This window comes from Miniopterus schreibersii (assembly GCF_964146895.1).
Source record: "Miniopterus schreibersii genome assembly, chromosome: 8".
Classification (NCBI taxonomy): Eukaryota; Metazoa; Chordata; class Mammalia; order Chiroptera; family Miniopteridae; genus Miniopterus; species Miniopterus schreibersii.
In genome coordinates, this window is record NC_138109.1 from 65,683,969 (window position 1) to 65,700,065 (window position 16,097).

Below are 16,097 nucleotides of genomic sequence, written 5' to 3' on the forward strand. Positions count from 1 at the left end.
CCTAGCATTTATGAGCACTTTGCCTGCATGCTGTCTGTGACTCCAGGCAAGTCAGGTCGCCTCTCTTCACCTCTGTTCTCAGCTACCAGGTGCAGGAAGAAGCAGGCCCAGTCCAGGTCTGAGTAACCTGTCTGGTGCAGTGTAGAGGCCAAACAAGACATAACCCCCAACCCACTACCCAGGCAGATTGGACTGGAAGTTGACTTTTGATAAAGTATAAGGGGCGAGAACAGGGGGATTGGAGCCAGATGGTCTGGTGTGCTGCTTCACCAGGGCCTGGGCTGGCTACACACACTGCTGCTGCTGTTGCTGCTGCTTGGTGGCTGCCTTGCTGGCAAGGTCCTTGGCCTCTGTAGCTGCCAGTGCCGTCTCCTTTGCCTTCTCCTTGGCTTCTTTTTTCTATCTCAGCAAGGGTTTTGGAAGGGACCTCACCTTGCAGCTTAGCCAAGGTGTATTCAAAACCCTTCATTATCTTGGTCACATTGCTTTTGAACCAGGTGAGGCCAAATTCCTGGACATCTCTGAAGATGCCAAATAAACTAGAGGAGACCCAGGCTTTCTGGTGAATTTCAGTCCAGCAGCTGTTCTCAGAGTTCACACAGTAAATACATCATTCCTCCACCACCTTAAGCTGGGCATGGTTGATGTTTCAGGTGAAGGTGGTAATGGTCCGGTTCTGTGGGTCCAGAATAGAATCTTCCAGGATGTACACCAAGTGAGCAACATTGTCAGGAAATAGTCACTTAGCCCAGTGGGGCATCCTGTTGGTCTTGGTCTGGAGTCTCTGGGACAGGACTGATTCTTAAAAACTTTTTATATCTTAAAGCTATTAAGTTTTGTGGATTGTCTCAAACATTGCAAATATTTTTTAAATTTCAAGCCATTAAAGTATAGTTGATACAATATTGGGTTTTATAGCCAGGAAGAACTGAATTTGAACACCAGTTCTGCCTCTTCCTAACAGTATGATCTTGGGCACATGACCCTCACAAGCTTCCATTTCTCATCTGTGAAATGTGAAGAATGATACCTACTATGTAGGATTGATGTGAAGATTAAGGTAGATTATATATATCTAGTCACTTAAGTAAGGTTCTTTGGTTTTAGGCAACATAAACTAACTCTGACTAATTTAAGCAAAACAACTAATGTGTTGGAAAGATATTGAGATAGCTCACCAAATTATGGAAGAGGTGAACAACCAGGCCTTCGGAAGGACAAAACACAGGGGCAGCCCCAGGGGACAGCAGCAGGAGCCCTTCCATGGACTACCCAGCTAAGGTCCAGCCATCACATGTACCAGCTCCATTTACTTTTTGTCTCTGGTGTCTACACTCAATATTCAAACTCTCCATTGAAAGAATTTGGCAGGCCTAATCCAGATCATATGCCCTCCTCTATAATCAGGGAGTGGGTTTAATTACAGAAAGAGAGGCAAGCAACACCCCCTCCAAATAACAAAAAAGAGGGGAAGGAGGGAGGAAGGAAAAAGATAGAAAGAAGGGAGGGAGGGAGGCCAGCTAATCCTGCAAAGTGCCAAGTGCTGTATCTGCTCCTTTAGTAAACTCAAGAAAACAGTACTCATTCATTCCAGGAGACATTTTTATCAAGATTTTATACATACTTAAAAAAAGATATTTCACTGACATCAGAATCTTAAATGAGTTTCTCAAGATAAGTTATATTTTGCTCTTACTGAACTCATTCCCAAGAGAGCCAGCCCTAGAATCAAGCTGAAAATCTCAGTACTCAAAGGGCTCAGTGCTTCCTAGTCACCATAAAGCAGCAGCAGGCCTCTTTCTTGGCCCTGCCTCCTGAGGATATACTATGCATGGTTAATTGTATTCTTGAATAGAGCAAGATCCTGAATGGAACAAGTATTTGAAGATAACCTTCCAAAAGATCCAATATTTCAAAACCAAAATAGAAATGAGGGAAAACAAGTTTTTAAATTTATACAATATAACCATGATGGAAAATCCTCCAAAGATAGTAGTATTCTTGGAAGGGACTTAACCCTCTGAGACTTGATTTCTGGTCTTTAAATGTGTTTGATGGTATCTACCTCTCATAACTACTCTGAAGATCCAAACAAGATGAAAATGAGATTTAAAGTATAAGTACCATATCATAGAAATCCACATTTCCCTATCTCTTTTCCCTTTGAGCCAATTGAAAGCACTATGAAAATGTTCTTTGCCTGATTTTATATACACATATGCATTTATAAATATATAGAATTGTATAATATGTAATGTATAAGAGTATAATAATTGATGTATTTAAAAGGAGGCCTGCAAAACATCCTGCCAGTATCTCAATATGATGCCATTCCTCACAGCAATCCTGCAAGTTCCACTTTACAGATGAAGAAAGTAAATTTCAGAAAGTTTAAACAAGGGCCATGTCAAAATTCAAACTTAGCTCTGACTCCAGAACTCATGGTCTTTCCCCTAAGCCACATTACCCCCCAGGAAGGTAAGATGTTCCATAAAGAAATCATTGTAGAACTAGACAACACGGTAATCAATTGCTAAAGAATGTGATTTCTTCAGCCAGTGCTCTGAAAGGACATGAAGAAACTCATAAGTTGCTTATGTATCTAAGCCCAGCACCTGGCTTAGTGCACAGGAGGTGTTCAATAAGGGTGTATGGAATAAATCTTGTCTGCAGTTTGGTGGGGAAGATTCCATGGAAGAGAAGAGATGCCAAATACCATCAAACACTTCTGGGAAAAGGGTTTGAGGGGGAAAAAGCTAACAGATTTTAGGTTGTGAAATTCTTTCATCCTCTCTTCCCCCATCCAGCCACCCAGCAATTGTGATTGTCATTTTTTTAGTTAAAGAAGAGGAAGAAAAATAATGAAGAGGAAAGGAGGAAAGAGAAGAAGAGACCTATGAGTCTCTACAAGTCTGTTATTAATAGTTTTCATCACCAGTATCCTTTCAGCTTTGATTTTTCTCTCTGATGGGCCACAGTATTTGAAATCAACCTTTCAAAGAATCTGATATTTCAAAGGTAAAATGAGAACTTCAGGTTGCCAAGATTTAAAACTTTGTAGACATTGACACACCATGATCAAGTAAAATTTACTCCAGGGATGCAAGATTGGTACAATACCTGCAAATCAATAAATGTGATACATCACATAAACAAAATGAAGGGGGGGGGGGACACATAATCATATCAATAGATGCAGAAAAAGCATTTGATAAAATCCAGCACCCATTGAAGATAAAAACTCTCAGCAAAGTGGGAATAGAGGGAACATACCTCAACGTAATAAAGGCCATATATGACAAACCCACAGCCAACGTCATATTCAATGAGTAAAAACTAAAAGCATTTCCCTTAAGATCAGGAACAAGCCAGGGATGTCCCCTTTCCCCACCTTATTCAACATAGTCTTGGAAGTCCTAGCCACAGCAATAAGACAAGAAGAAATAAAAGTCATTCAAATTGGAAAGGAGGAAGTAAAACTGTCATTATTTGCAGATGACATGATACTGTATATAGAGAACCCTAAAGATTCCACCAAAAACTACTAGAACTGATCGATAAATTTGGTAAAGTAGCAGGATACAAAATAAATATCCAGAAATCTGTTGCATTTTTATACACCAATAATGAACTATAAGAAAGGGAAACTCAAAACAATCCCATTTATAACTGCTTCAAAAGAAATGAAATACCTAGGAATAAATTTAACCAAGGGTGTAAAAGACCAGTACTCAGAAAATTGTAAGACACTAAAGAAAGAAATTAAAGAAGATACAAATAAGTGGAAGCATATACCGTGCTCATAGTTAGGAAGAATTAACATCATTAAAATGCCCATACTACCCAAAGCAACCTATAGATTCAACACAATTCCTATCAAGATACCTGCGGTGTATTTCACAGAACTAGAACAAATATTCCAAAAATTTATATGAAACCACAGAAGACCCTGAATAGCCACAGCAATCTTGAGAAAGAACAAAGTTGGAGGAATCACACTACCTGATGTCAAACTATACTACCAGACCATAGTAATCAAAACAGCATGGCACTGGCATAAAAACATACATATAGATCAATGGAACACAATAGAGATTCCAGAGATAAACCCACACCTTTACAGTAAATTAATATTTGACAAAGGAGACAAAAACATACAAAGGGGTAAAAATAGCCTATTCAATACATGGTGTTGGGAAAATTGTAGAGATACATGCAAAACAATGAAACTAGACCACCTTCTTACACCATACAAAAGAAAAAACTCAAAATGGATTAAAGACTTAAATGTTAGGCTAGAGACCATAAAAATCCTAGATGAAAACATAAGCAAAAAAAACTCAGACATTTCTCAAAACAATAATTTTTCTGGTATATCTCCTCAGGCAAGGGAAACAAAAGAAAAAATAAACAAATGGGACTATATCAAACTAAAACAGTTTTACACAGCAAAGGAAGCCATCAACAAAATTAAAAGACAACGCACTGAATGGGAGAACATATTCGCTAATGATACATCAGATAAGAAGTTAACATCCAAAATTTATAAAAAACTTATAAAACTCAACACCAAAAAAGTAAAACAGTCCAATTAAAAAATGGGCAAAGGACCTGAATAGACACTTCACCAAAGAGGACGTACAGATGGCCAACAGACATGAAAAAATGCTCAGTGTCACTAATCATCAGAGAAATGCAAATGAAAATTCAAATCACAATGAGACATCACCTCACACCTGTCAGAATGGCTACCATCAATAAATCAACAAACAAGTGTTGGAAAGGACATGAAGGAAAGGGAACCCTCATGCACTGTTAGGAATACAGGCTGGTGCAGCTACTGTGAAAAGGAAAGCAGTAGGGAATTACCTCAAAAATTAAAAATGGAACTGCCTTATGACCCAGTGATTTCACTTCTGGGAATATATCTGAAGAAACCGAAAACACTAATTTGAAAGAATATATGCACCCTTATGTTTACCGCAGCATTATTTGTAATAGCCAAGTTTTGGAAGCAGCCCAAGTGCCCGTCAGTAGATGACTAGATAAAAGAGCTGTGGGACATTTACACCATGGCATACTATTCAGCTGTAAAAAAAAAAAAAAAAAGAAGGAAATCTTACCTTTCGAGACACCACGGATGGACTTGTAGAGCATTTTGCTAAGTGAAATAAGCCAGTCAGAGAAAGACAAGTACCATATGACTTCACTTATATATGGACTCTAATGAACAAAATAAACTAACAAAATAGAAACAGACTCATAGATACGGAAAAGAGGCTGACGTCTGTCAGAGGGGAGGCAGATTGGGGGACTGGGTGAAAAAGGTGAAGAGATTAAGCAAAGAATAAAAAAGAAAGACTCATGGACACAGACAACAGCGTGATGATTGCCAGAGGGAAGGGGGTGCGGAGAAGAGGTTAAAGGGGAGAAAATGGGGATGGAAGGAGACTTGACTAGGGGGTGATAAACACAGTATAACATACAGATGACGTATTGTAGAATTGTATACGTGAAACCTGTATTATTTTATTAACCAATGTCACCCCAATAAATTCAACTTAAAATTTTTTTAAAATAAAGATAATTATTTATAAAGTAAAAAATAATAATAAATAAAAATAAAATTGTATAGACATTGAATTATTTGTATGATATAAACCTGTTGGAAAACCCTCCAAAGAGATCTATCCAAAAGTATATCTGATAAGGATAAAGCCATAGCCCTAAAAGATATTTCCTCAAATTCTCTGAATTGGAGCTGAGGAAGTATATATTGCAGTTATCTAATTTTTCTTTTCTTTTTTGGTATTTAGAGATAATTTTTTTCAATGAAGATTAGGAAATAGAATCAATCAGATTCTTAAGGGGAACACCACGAGGGCTTCACAATGCACTCTCCTCCCTTTCTAAGGGACACCATCCAGCTAAACTCTGAATGAGGGAGGGCTCCAACAGGATTGGCATCACCCCACCCACCCCTGGAGGAGTCTTGTTATTAAATTATTTTTCAAAGATTCGCCTTCCCCTCGTCTTCAGAGGCATACAGCTGGGAGTCATTAGCTGTAATCAGTGGGCAGCCAACAAAAGAGGAAGCAGTGGGGGAATGCTCTGTCTTTCTGTAGCAGCCATCTGGGCAGAGGGAATTTGGTTTTAAACCCTAGGGGGTGGAGGAAGTTATTGGGATCTCGTTATATTTGGACTTGACTTCAGACCCTAAACAAAAGATCTTTTTTTCCCCTCCAGCTTTGCTTTCTGGAAATGGGAGTAAAAGATAGCCGTAGGAAGCTGGTGGCCATCGCACAGGACTTTACGGGCAGAGTGGGCAGACAGTCTGGCTACAAAAGCCAAACACTGGCTGGTTGGGAGACTGTTTCCAGAGGGTCTGAAAGAAAGGAGGAGCTCGTCCTACTGTGAGCAATCGTCCTTTCTCTTTCCTTCCTCCCCCAGCTCACAAAGAAAAGCGCGCCTCGTCCACTCACACAAAAAAGAAAATTATGGGCGTCTTTTAAGATCTCTACATTGAGAGACCATTTTTCACTAGTTTCAAAATAGAAGACCACATTTTTCATTTCATCATTTCTCTCCCTTCTCTGAGGACGTTGGCAACGTGATGTAACAAAGAATCAGAACACACTCTGAGGCTAGAAGCCTGAGTTTTATCCTGGTTCTGTTGCTAACTGAATGAGTAGCCTTAGCAAATGAGGTCAGCTCTGGGCCTCGGCTCCTTCATCTCTAAACTGAAAATAATGATAGTTATTTCTCATAAATTTGCTAAGAGAAATTGTAACGATGGGTATCAAGCATCTAGTATCCTCTCTAGAACCTAGCAGCCAACCACTAATTGATTACAATTTTTATTTGTGATATTTATAACAAACTTTTAATAAAAGTGGCAAAATACACCAAATCATTTCAGAGGATTTGGGGGGAGAAACTTAACAAAGTTAGTTAAGCACGCCTCATACCTCCAAGTCAGAGGTCCCTAACTTGGGAATCTATGGGACCAAACACCACAATAGAATGTATGTTTTAGCTTCACAGGGTCTTTAATTTTAAATTTTATTTTCAGTGTCTTAAAATGCAGATTTCACATTAAAATATATATTTCCGGCATCCCTTGAAAAACAGAAAATTTAGCCACCCTGGGCCAGCATTTCTGAATAGCAACAGAGGGCTAGGGCTGAATAGGGGCTTTCCTTTTCAGATAGGACCTGTGCTCTTCGGTGTCCCCTTCCTCCCAAATGCAGGATTCTGTCCCTACTTCACTAACTTACCCTGCCTGGCCCATTTAGGCATTTGAATCTGTGATACTTTATCTAACCCTCTGCCTCTATGAGAAACAAAAGGCGTTTCATGGAGGATGCTGTTAGTAGTTGCTGGGCATGGAGTGAAAGGAAAATCATGTCACATCTTGATTACTAGGACAAGGGGCACCAGACCCAGTGACTTCCGCAGGAATTTGGAGACTTGTCATTTAACGTCCACAAGTCTCAAGTCCCTAAAGGCAGCTAATATTTACTCTGCCATTTCACAAGGTGGGCGTGAGGATCTATTAATGTAACGGGTGTGAGCAAGCTGGAGAATGCTATGTACAAGTGTAAGGTAAGACTATCAAAGAGAATGGACACAATATTTAGAGGAAGGAAATTATTTACCAGCCCATCTCTAATATTATATCTTCCTTGGAAATCACACAACTAAAAGGGATGTTTAAAACAGTTGTATCTAGCCCTCGATTCTACAGATCAGCGATCTAAGACATGGGAAGCAGCGTTTAAGATGCTTACAATACAGTGAAGAACAACAAAAATATATGAAGAGGGTGCTCACTGAACCGATACCTAAAACCATGTCAGCCTCCATGAAGCCCAGGGAGGGAAATTGCAAGTCACCTGAAGGAGATTTGTTTTTTTCGAAGGGAAATAAACTGCTTCTGCCTTGGATTTCAAACTGTAAGGATAGTAGGTGCCTCCTTGCTCTGAGGAAAGGCTGTAACAGGACATATGTGCCATAAGCAGACACAGAGATGTCTCTCCCTTGTTTGCCAAGCCATATGGATGGAGCGAGACATTTTTCAGAAAGAAACTATGAGTCTTCTGGGGGGGGGGGGGCTCCTTAAGATTCAAACTCCCTAAGATTCAAAATAAGGACATTTGTCAGGAAGGACCAAAAAGTCCCTCACCCAAGGTCTGCTGGCAAGAAAGGGAAGTCCCAAAGGGGAGCGCACAGGAGAGCAGGGGTGCAGGGCCAAGGCAAGTCTAAGAGTCGGGTAAGTAAGGGGCGCGGCTGGAAGCTGTTCCGTGTCATTTTGGATCTTCCTAAAAACAGATAGAGAGAGGATTAGGCAGGCAAGGGGCTTGTTGGGGGAAACTCTCCTCAGTAATAAGGGGGAAGGAACAAGAAAAGGAGAGCAGAGCCTTCAGACCATGATGCAGGACCCACACATGTGAAGGGACAGAAGGAAGCAAGTGGGACTAAGTCCTGAGGAGGCCTCGGCCAGGCCGACGGGGACCAGCTGAGCCACAGCTGCCCGTTAGGAGTATCTGTGTCAGGCGGAAATGTCCCGGTTCTAACACCCTGTCCCCAGCCCTGTCTCCATCAGTCTAAAGGTGGGACAGTGGAGGTGGCTATCAATCAGCTGTGCTCCCCACAGCGATCTCCCTGAAGGGAGATCTGACCAGGTCACCTCTGTGACGGCCATAGACAATCTGGCCAAATGGCATGCTGCCATGCTTGGGGACTCACAGCGTCCACCATGTAGATGGGCATCTGGGCCTGCAAAGGATTATTCCTGAACCAGGCTGGACAAAACTAATGTTCAACAGCAGACTAACTTGGATTTTCAGTCCTCTCCCTCTGCCGCCCTTTTAGAAAAAAGGCTTGCCCTTTGGGGACTAAATAAATCTCTTTAAAAGTTTATTTATCTTTATTAAAATATAGTTGACATACAATATATTAGTGCCAGGTGTACAACATAAAGACTGGACTTTATATGTCTTATGATTAATCATAGGAAATATATTCAATAATAAACCCCTTGATTTTCAAACATAGAAGGGGTCTATTATAAACTCCAAGAGGGCGATAACAGATTTCCTGCTCATAATATCATGGAAGGGAGGGGAGTAACCAAGCAACGAATTAAAAAAATAACATGTCATGTCAATATATTTGTACCTTGGGTAGGAAGGTACATATGGCTGATTACATATGGCTATAGGAAGTTATTAAATAACAGAGGATTTTTACAGAGTCAATCAGTGACAGAGATATCTAACAGCAGTTATGATAACTTATACCTGTATAGAACTTTGTAGATTAAAAGAACTTTACATCTATTACATTCATAATCCCATGACAACCAGAAAGAGGAGACAGAATAGTTTGTCTCCATTTTAGGGATAAAAAAACAGAAGCCAGTGGAGACTAACAAATTTTTCTGAACTCCATTACCTGTAAGTAGCAAAGTTCATACTGGAATCCTGTTTTATCCCCAGACCCTCCTGTCTATCCTTTCAATTCCCTAGGTTGACTCCCTAGATTGCCAGGTCAATGCACTGGACAATAAATTCATAGGATGCTAAAGGAGGGAAGGATCTCATTTGGCTGCAGTAGTCAGAGAGGTCATTCCAGAGCAGGAGAGATGGGCTCTGTTTCTTTTTTGGTTTTTGTTTGTGTGTGTGTGTGTTTCTGCGTCTTGAATAATGGGTGGGACTCAGAGAGATAGAGAGGAGCGAAATGATGTTCTAGCTGGGGAATGCACGACATTGTAGGAGAGCAAGTAAAATAGCTTGACAAGTACAGAGGAACCTTAGAAAATCCAGAATGGTGAGTTGGGACTGGGTGGGGAACTTTATCCAGAAGGAAGTAGAAAGTATCAGGTTTTGGAGAAGGGATGATGCCATCGGGGCCATTGGGAAGAGCACTGTGCCCAGAGCCCTGTGCCTGGTGTTTCAAAGGCAGAGAGATGGACCTAAGGATTATGAAATTAGTTTACCAAAGGACTGGGACCTGATTATAACAATAATGAATACAGAAGAGCTGAGTGTTAAGGAAGTAGAGAATGAGACAGTTCCCATCTCAGAAATCACAGAGATGGTTTCCAGAAAGAGAGTCTCAGGGGACAGGATCAAAGAAACAGATAAGAAACCACTTTAAACAGCTTTTATCATAAGGATCCTATTTCAGACCAATCCCAAAGTAAATGAGGTTAGGAAATGTTTATGTTAGAAGATTTGCATGTAGAACACTGTTTTCCTCTTCTTGGTTTCAGGGCAGCCAGACAGAAGAAATTAAGTGTAATTAAATATAAAAAGTATCAATTAGCACTGATTCTCCCATCTATAGAGAGAAATGACCAGTTGGGAATGAGTGATCTAATCTTTTCTCAGACCTCAGAAGGCGCAGTAACCAGACATCCATCTAATCAAATGGAAGAAGACATCACAGGAAAGAAAAGGGAGGGTTCCCAGTACACAAGGGAATTTTTTCCCCCAAAGTAGCCCTTGTTCAACAGGTCATTATAACCTCTAAAGGAGTAATGTCTGATGTTCTGCTAACTTATACTCACACAAATCTGACAGTCTTGGTCGAGACAGAATTTTAGTCTTGAGTGATATTTCACCTGCATCACTTAAATATTCAAACCTTTATATACGTGATCATCTGTCAGAATAAACACATTTAGCATTAATTCCCACTTACATTGTTTTGACCAAGTAGATTCAAACCAACCACTTCTCCATTCTCTAAATGACTTTATATTTCAGTACTGAGTACAATGTTTCCGGATTATAACTTTCTGTTCCCTTTGCAATCATACATAGGGGGTCCCACCAACACTTTTACCATTCTTCCTGCCCAATTTCTCTCTGCTCCTTGCTCACTGAGAACCACATCTATGCATCACCAGTCAATGGTTTTAAGGCATTTTCTAATTGGCATGGTTTCCCTCCACTTTCCCCTGTCCTTAATATCCACCCTCTCCCCAAAACATACACTTACACATACACAGCCTTATACATACAGATTCTGAATATAGGGTAGATGCCTTGCCAAACAATTATATTGAATTTCACAACATAAAACAGTTAATTTGGTGATTTTTATAATAAGCTGCTAAGTCTCCTCAGTCAAGCACACCCAAGTCCTACCCACCCACCCCCATCCTGAGCGTATCTGACTGTACCCAGGGGCCCAGACACCTCCAGTAGGAATAACCTCCATTCCTCTGGGATAAACCATCCCTTACTAGCTAGATAAAGCTCCCAGGCCACACTCGGCGAGAGTTCTAGAGTCTGCCTTGGGACCTGCCCTGCCTTCCCCGAGCCAGTCCCCTCCACCACCTGCCACCCCCTGCCCCTCCGTGCGGGCTTCTGTGAGGGACGTCCTCCCACCAGCCCCTTCCCCTGCATCCACACTGGACACTGCGCTTTTCCTGTGTTTCCCGAAGCAGCTCTAACCCAAGGCTGTGAGTAGTAGAATTCTACTGACAGCTTGAAAGTAATGGAGGGCTGTGCAGGGCAGAAAGCAACTTCCTTTCAACATCAGGCAAAGGGGGACATGCACTGGCCAGTCTTGACCGCGAGAAATTTTCGGGAGCCATATCCCTCCATAGGCCACAGGCATCATCCTCTGTGTTCCTGGGAGCCCTCACTCTTCCCCTGCCCTCCCCACATGCCCCCTTCCCTCTCCATTCACAGACCCTACTTCACTTGATTATGCAGATCAACAAAGCATTATCTTTGTCTCATTCTGATTCCTCCCCAATTTGCCCAGGAAGTCTTGTCTTTCTCAATCTAAAGGCCTATCAGGGCTTTTCGAAAAGCAAGAGAATCATTCCCTTGGGAATAATATATTATGTGATTTCCCTAGAAGACAGAAACAGGAACAGATTTTCATTTGTTAGTAACTTTTCCTTGCTCTATTCATAATGGCTAAATATTTGGAAAGCCTTTTAATTAGGGCACAACTCCCTGAAGCTCACTGCAGTGTCCCCAGGAACGCTCTCCTGCAGCCTTGAAAGCTGTGGGACCAGCAGTGGTCATGAACCCTGCTAGCGGTGGGCTGACTTCACCCTGAAACTCACTCACAAGACCACCAACACCAGTTTGCTCCCAGGCAGGGGAAATGTACGTTATTGCTTAGCCGGGCCATGTTTTACTGCTCTCCCAGAGGTTCCCTGTTCTAACCCTCCGCTGGCAGCAGAACATCCCTCCCACCTCCTGCGGTGACCTTGCTCCCCAAACAGCCCACGTGCACCTTTCTTTCAGTTCTCCCACAACACACGGCTGGCCGTGAGCTTGCCATTTACATCAGTGTGACCATTATTTGCACTCCCTGGGATGTCCTTGCCATCTGACCTTATCAGTCTTCGACTTCTAACCTTGCCTGCTTCTCTGTCAGTTTTCATCTTTCCTAATCAATAGCCCTATATTAGTTTGCTAGGGTTCAAAATTCAGGTGTCAGCAGGACTTGCACTGCCGCTGAAGGCTCTGGGCAGAATCCTTGCCTCTCCTGGCTTCTGATGGCTCCAGGAGTTCCACTGTCGGTGGCCACAGAATTCCAGTCTCTACACCCATCTCCACACAGTCTTCTATCTCGGTCCTCTGCCTTTTCTCTTAGAAGAATCCTTATCACTGGATTGAGTACCCAATCCGATAACCCAGATTGAGTATCTCATCCGGAGATCCTTAACTTAGTTACATCTGCAAAGGCCCTATTTCCAAGTAAGGCCACATTCAGAGGTTCTGGGTGGGCATAGCCTTTGTAGGGGAGGAAGACCACCATTCAGCCCACTGCAAGCCCCACAGTCCTAAGAGCCTGCCCGCTGGCTGTGCAGGGCATCCTTCAGAGCCCCCAGGTTCAGAAAGGGATTCGCTGGGCTGCCCACATGGGCTTGAGGGAACCCTGTTCCCTTTGCCTTGGGCGGGTACATACTATCTCTCCACCAACAGAACTGCTGCCAGAGGTCCGGTTTCACCTGCCAGAAGCCCACAGCGGTTGGTGTAAGGTGGGAAACGCAATCAATCTCATTGGACTTTTCCATCCCCACGGCAGAATGGAAAGTTTAACTTTCTCTCCTCTCACCCTCCCTGAAATTTGTACGTCGTACTGCATGACAGCATTTTCCAGACCACGGTCTGCGGAACGAGACGTCGCTGAGCTTCCACAGTCAATGCTCCGAGAGCGACCACGCACGCGAGCGTCTTCGTGGCTCTGAGAAGCCTACGGCAAAGTAAGTAGACTTGAGAAAGGAAACCTGGTTAACCTCATCTAACCCAATGTTTCAGAAACTCTCTTCCTCTTAAAGATCTTTCTTTAACAGAGTCTCTTTTAAGATCCCATGGAATGCTAATGTCCGGCAGAACACAATTGGGAAATGTCTTTTGAAAATATTGGGAGTGTCATAGATTAATATTGCATAAGCAACAGTTATTGTCTTCTCATTTCCAACATTAGAACATGCAGCTGCATCTTGTCCTGTTGGTATTCTAGAGCTAAAATTAAAGTCTTCTCTGACCAATTTCGGCTTTTCTACTTAGAGCTGAGAACCCTGAATTAGTTGGCATCTGTAAAGGATGAGGCACCAAACTAACACACAATAATCCTTGAGATCTTTTTGAAGACAGTGACCCACCTCCTGTTCATCCGCCTTTCTCCACCCTCCTCCTAATGCTGGTACCTTGTGTGTAACGAGCACTAACTGGATGTTCTCTGAGAGCAAAACCGTGCATTTTGATGTCCCTTCTTGCACTAAAGTAATTTATGTGTCAGAAGAATAAGCCCTACTTATTTTTCCTTTCTCAGACACAGGAGGATACTATTTCAATGATTATTTATGTTTTAATAGAACTGAGAAACATTACATAACAGATAATTTGCAAGAAAGTTTTCAATGAGTCATTTCAACTTAGAGAACTTGATAACTTTAAGCACGGATACCACATATTGTTCAAAAACAGGAACTATATCCATGTGCCAAAGAGCCTGATTCTAGGTTCAGGGGAGCCTCTTTCTGAGAAGGTGGCCTGAATGTTAGAATGGACACTGACCCCCGAGTCAGAAGAGCCAGGTTTCAGTTCTACTTGCAATACCACAGACAAGACTTTCTGAACTTGGAGTTTCATTCTTGAGTTTCCAGATACATCAAATGGACATGCTAATACAGTCATTCCCCATTACTCAAGGGTTCTGTATTTGTGAACTCACCTACTCGGTAATATTTATTTGTAACCCTGATATCCGTACCCATGGTGCTTTCACAGTCATTCGCACACATGCACAGAGTGGCAAGTAATCTGAATTGCCCAACATGTGTGTTCCCAGCTGAGGTGGAATAAGGGGACACTCTGCCTTCTGGTTCCAGGTCTCATACTATAAACAAGTGTCCTTTTCCTGGTCTATTTAATGCAACATTTTCACACTTTTTGTGCTTTTGTTAGTGATTCCACTGTTTAAAATGGCCCCGAATGTAGTGCTGCCCAGTGTTCCTGAGCACAAGAAGGCTCTGATGTGACTTAAACACGTGTGTTGGGTAAGTTTTGTTCAGGCATGAGTTATAGTGGTTGTGGCTGTAAGTTCACTGTAAATGAACCAACAATATAGAAATAAATAAGGTGTCATTACACAGAAACACACATAAAACAAGGCTAAGTTGATGAAAATGTTGTGAGCAGAAGCTCTCCAGGACTTAACCATGTATTTGCCTTCAGAGCAATGGTTCAGTATTTACTAATTCAGGTCAGAAATAGGGGAGAGCTCAGAAAGTGATAAAGCCTCAAACAATATGTTATTATGTTAACTTTATGTTAATCTTAACAAATTTTCCTAGTATTAAGACTGTTTAAGAATCCTTTGCCTTCCAGATGCAGGCTTTGTTTTTATAGGGCTAGAAATGAATTTAGAAAAATAATGATTTCACAAAATGCTCCTAATTTAAGCCATAAAGGTGAAGAAAAAACAAACCTAAAACATTTCAAGAAAAGTTTAGTATTAGATTTGAGTTTATAGAAACTTTATAATATAATAGTTATTAAGCACAAAATCTGCAGAGCATTTTATAAAGAGAAAAAGATCGAAATCCCCACCAGTCTTAGAAAATTGAACTTGCCTCAGATAGACAAGGGATGTATAGCAGAGGAATACTGGGTTACTGAAGGGTCACTTGGTCCTAGGTGTTCACAAGGCTAATCAAATATATAAAACAAAGACAATTCTGATCAGGGTAGAGAGTTATGAGAGAAATAGCAGCTGCCAAGACAGGCCGAAAGGTGCCCAGGCAAAGCCAGTGAGGGTGTTTTATCCACTGAGCCGTTTGATTGGGTCAGTTTTATCAATGAGACCATCGGCTCTATTTAGAAGAATTCGGCTGAAATGTTCCAGGTGTTAGAGTATCATCTGCATGGTTACATAGCTTCCCCCAATCTGTCTCCCCAACTCCACTATCAACGGATTGAAAGGACTTTGGGTTTTGAAAATCTGATGTGCCTCATTCCCACGGGTGGGTATGTTGCTATGTAACAAAGAACATGCCAGTTCATCTTCCCCTAGCACCAGGCACAGCTGGAAGGAAAGAAAAGGAAACCCATTTTAAAACATTTTAAAGCTCCTCTCTATTCCAGACTATGAGACTGCTCTGTTTAGGATCTAAAATATGCTTACTTTAACCCATCTTTGTTGACACAGCCACAAACTTCAGCAAATACTGGAACCAGACTCAACTAGATTTCTTAGAAACTTTCATAAGTGAGCAAAATCCCCCTTTGATTTTGCCTGATGTTCATCTGCTATAACTTTTACCAAGTTCTAAAAAGGAAATCTTCTAGCATTCTTTATTCTGTATTTTATTGTTAAAAAAAAAAAAAGGCAATTGGACATTCATCCATTTCAAGCTATAGTAAATTTTGTCTCTTCACCCTCTCCAAAGCTTTTTTCTGATAGCCCTCATTTGTCTATATTTTATAAGCAGTCCTTCTAACCCATGGAACTCTCCCTGACTTCCAAAGTAATGAGGATAATTGGACTTGTGCTTGCAGGGGAAGAAAACAAACAAACAAAAACCAACAATTAAAAACAAAAAAACAAACACAGAA

At 41.4% G+C, this 16,097-nt stretch overlaps 1 pseudogene across 1 annotated transcript; it reads right to left on the reverse strand.

The window, feature by feature from the left end:
- Positions 1–285: 285 nt before the first annotated feature.
- LOC308560965 (PRELI domain-containing protein 1, mitochondrial pseudogene) lies at positions 286–5,157 on the reverse strand (annotated as a pseudogene). Its single transcript has 2 exons — positions 5,124–5,157; positions 286–801 (listed from the first exon to the last, which is right to left on the reverse strand). The product of its transcript is annotated as a PRELI domain-containing protein 1, mitochondrial pseudogene (transcript).
- Positions 5,158–16,097: the final 10,940 nt, after the last annotated feature.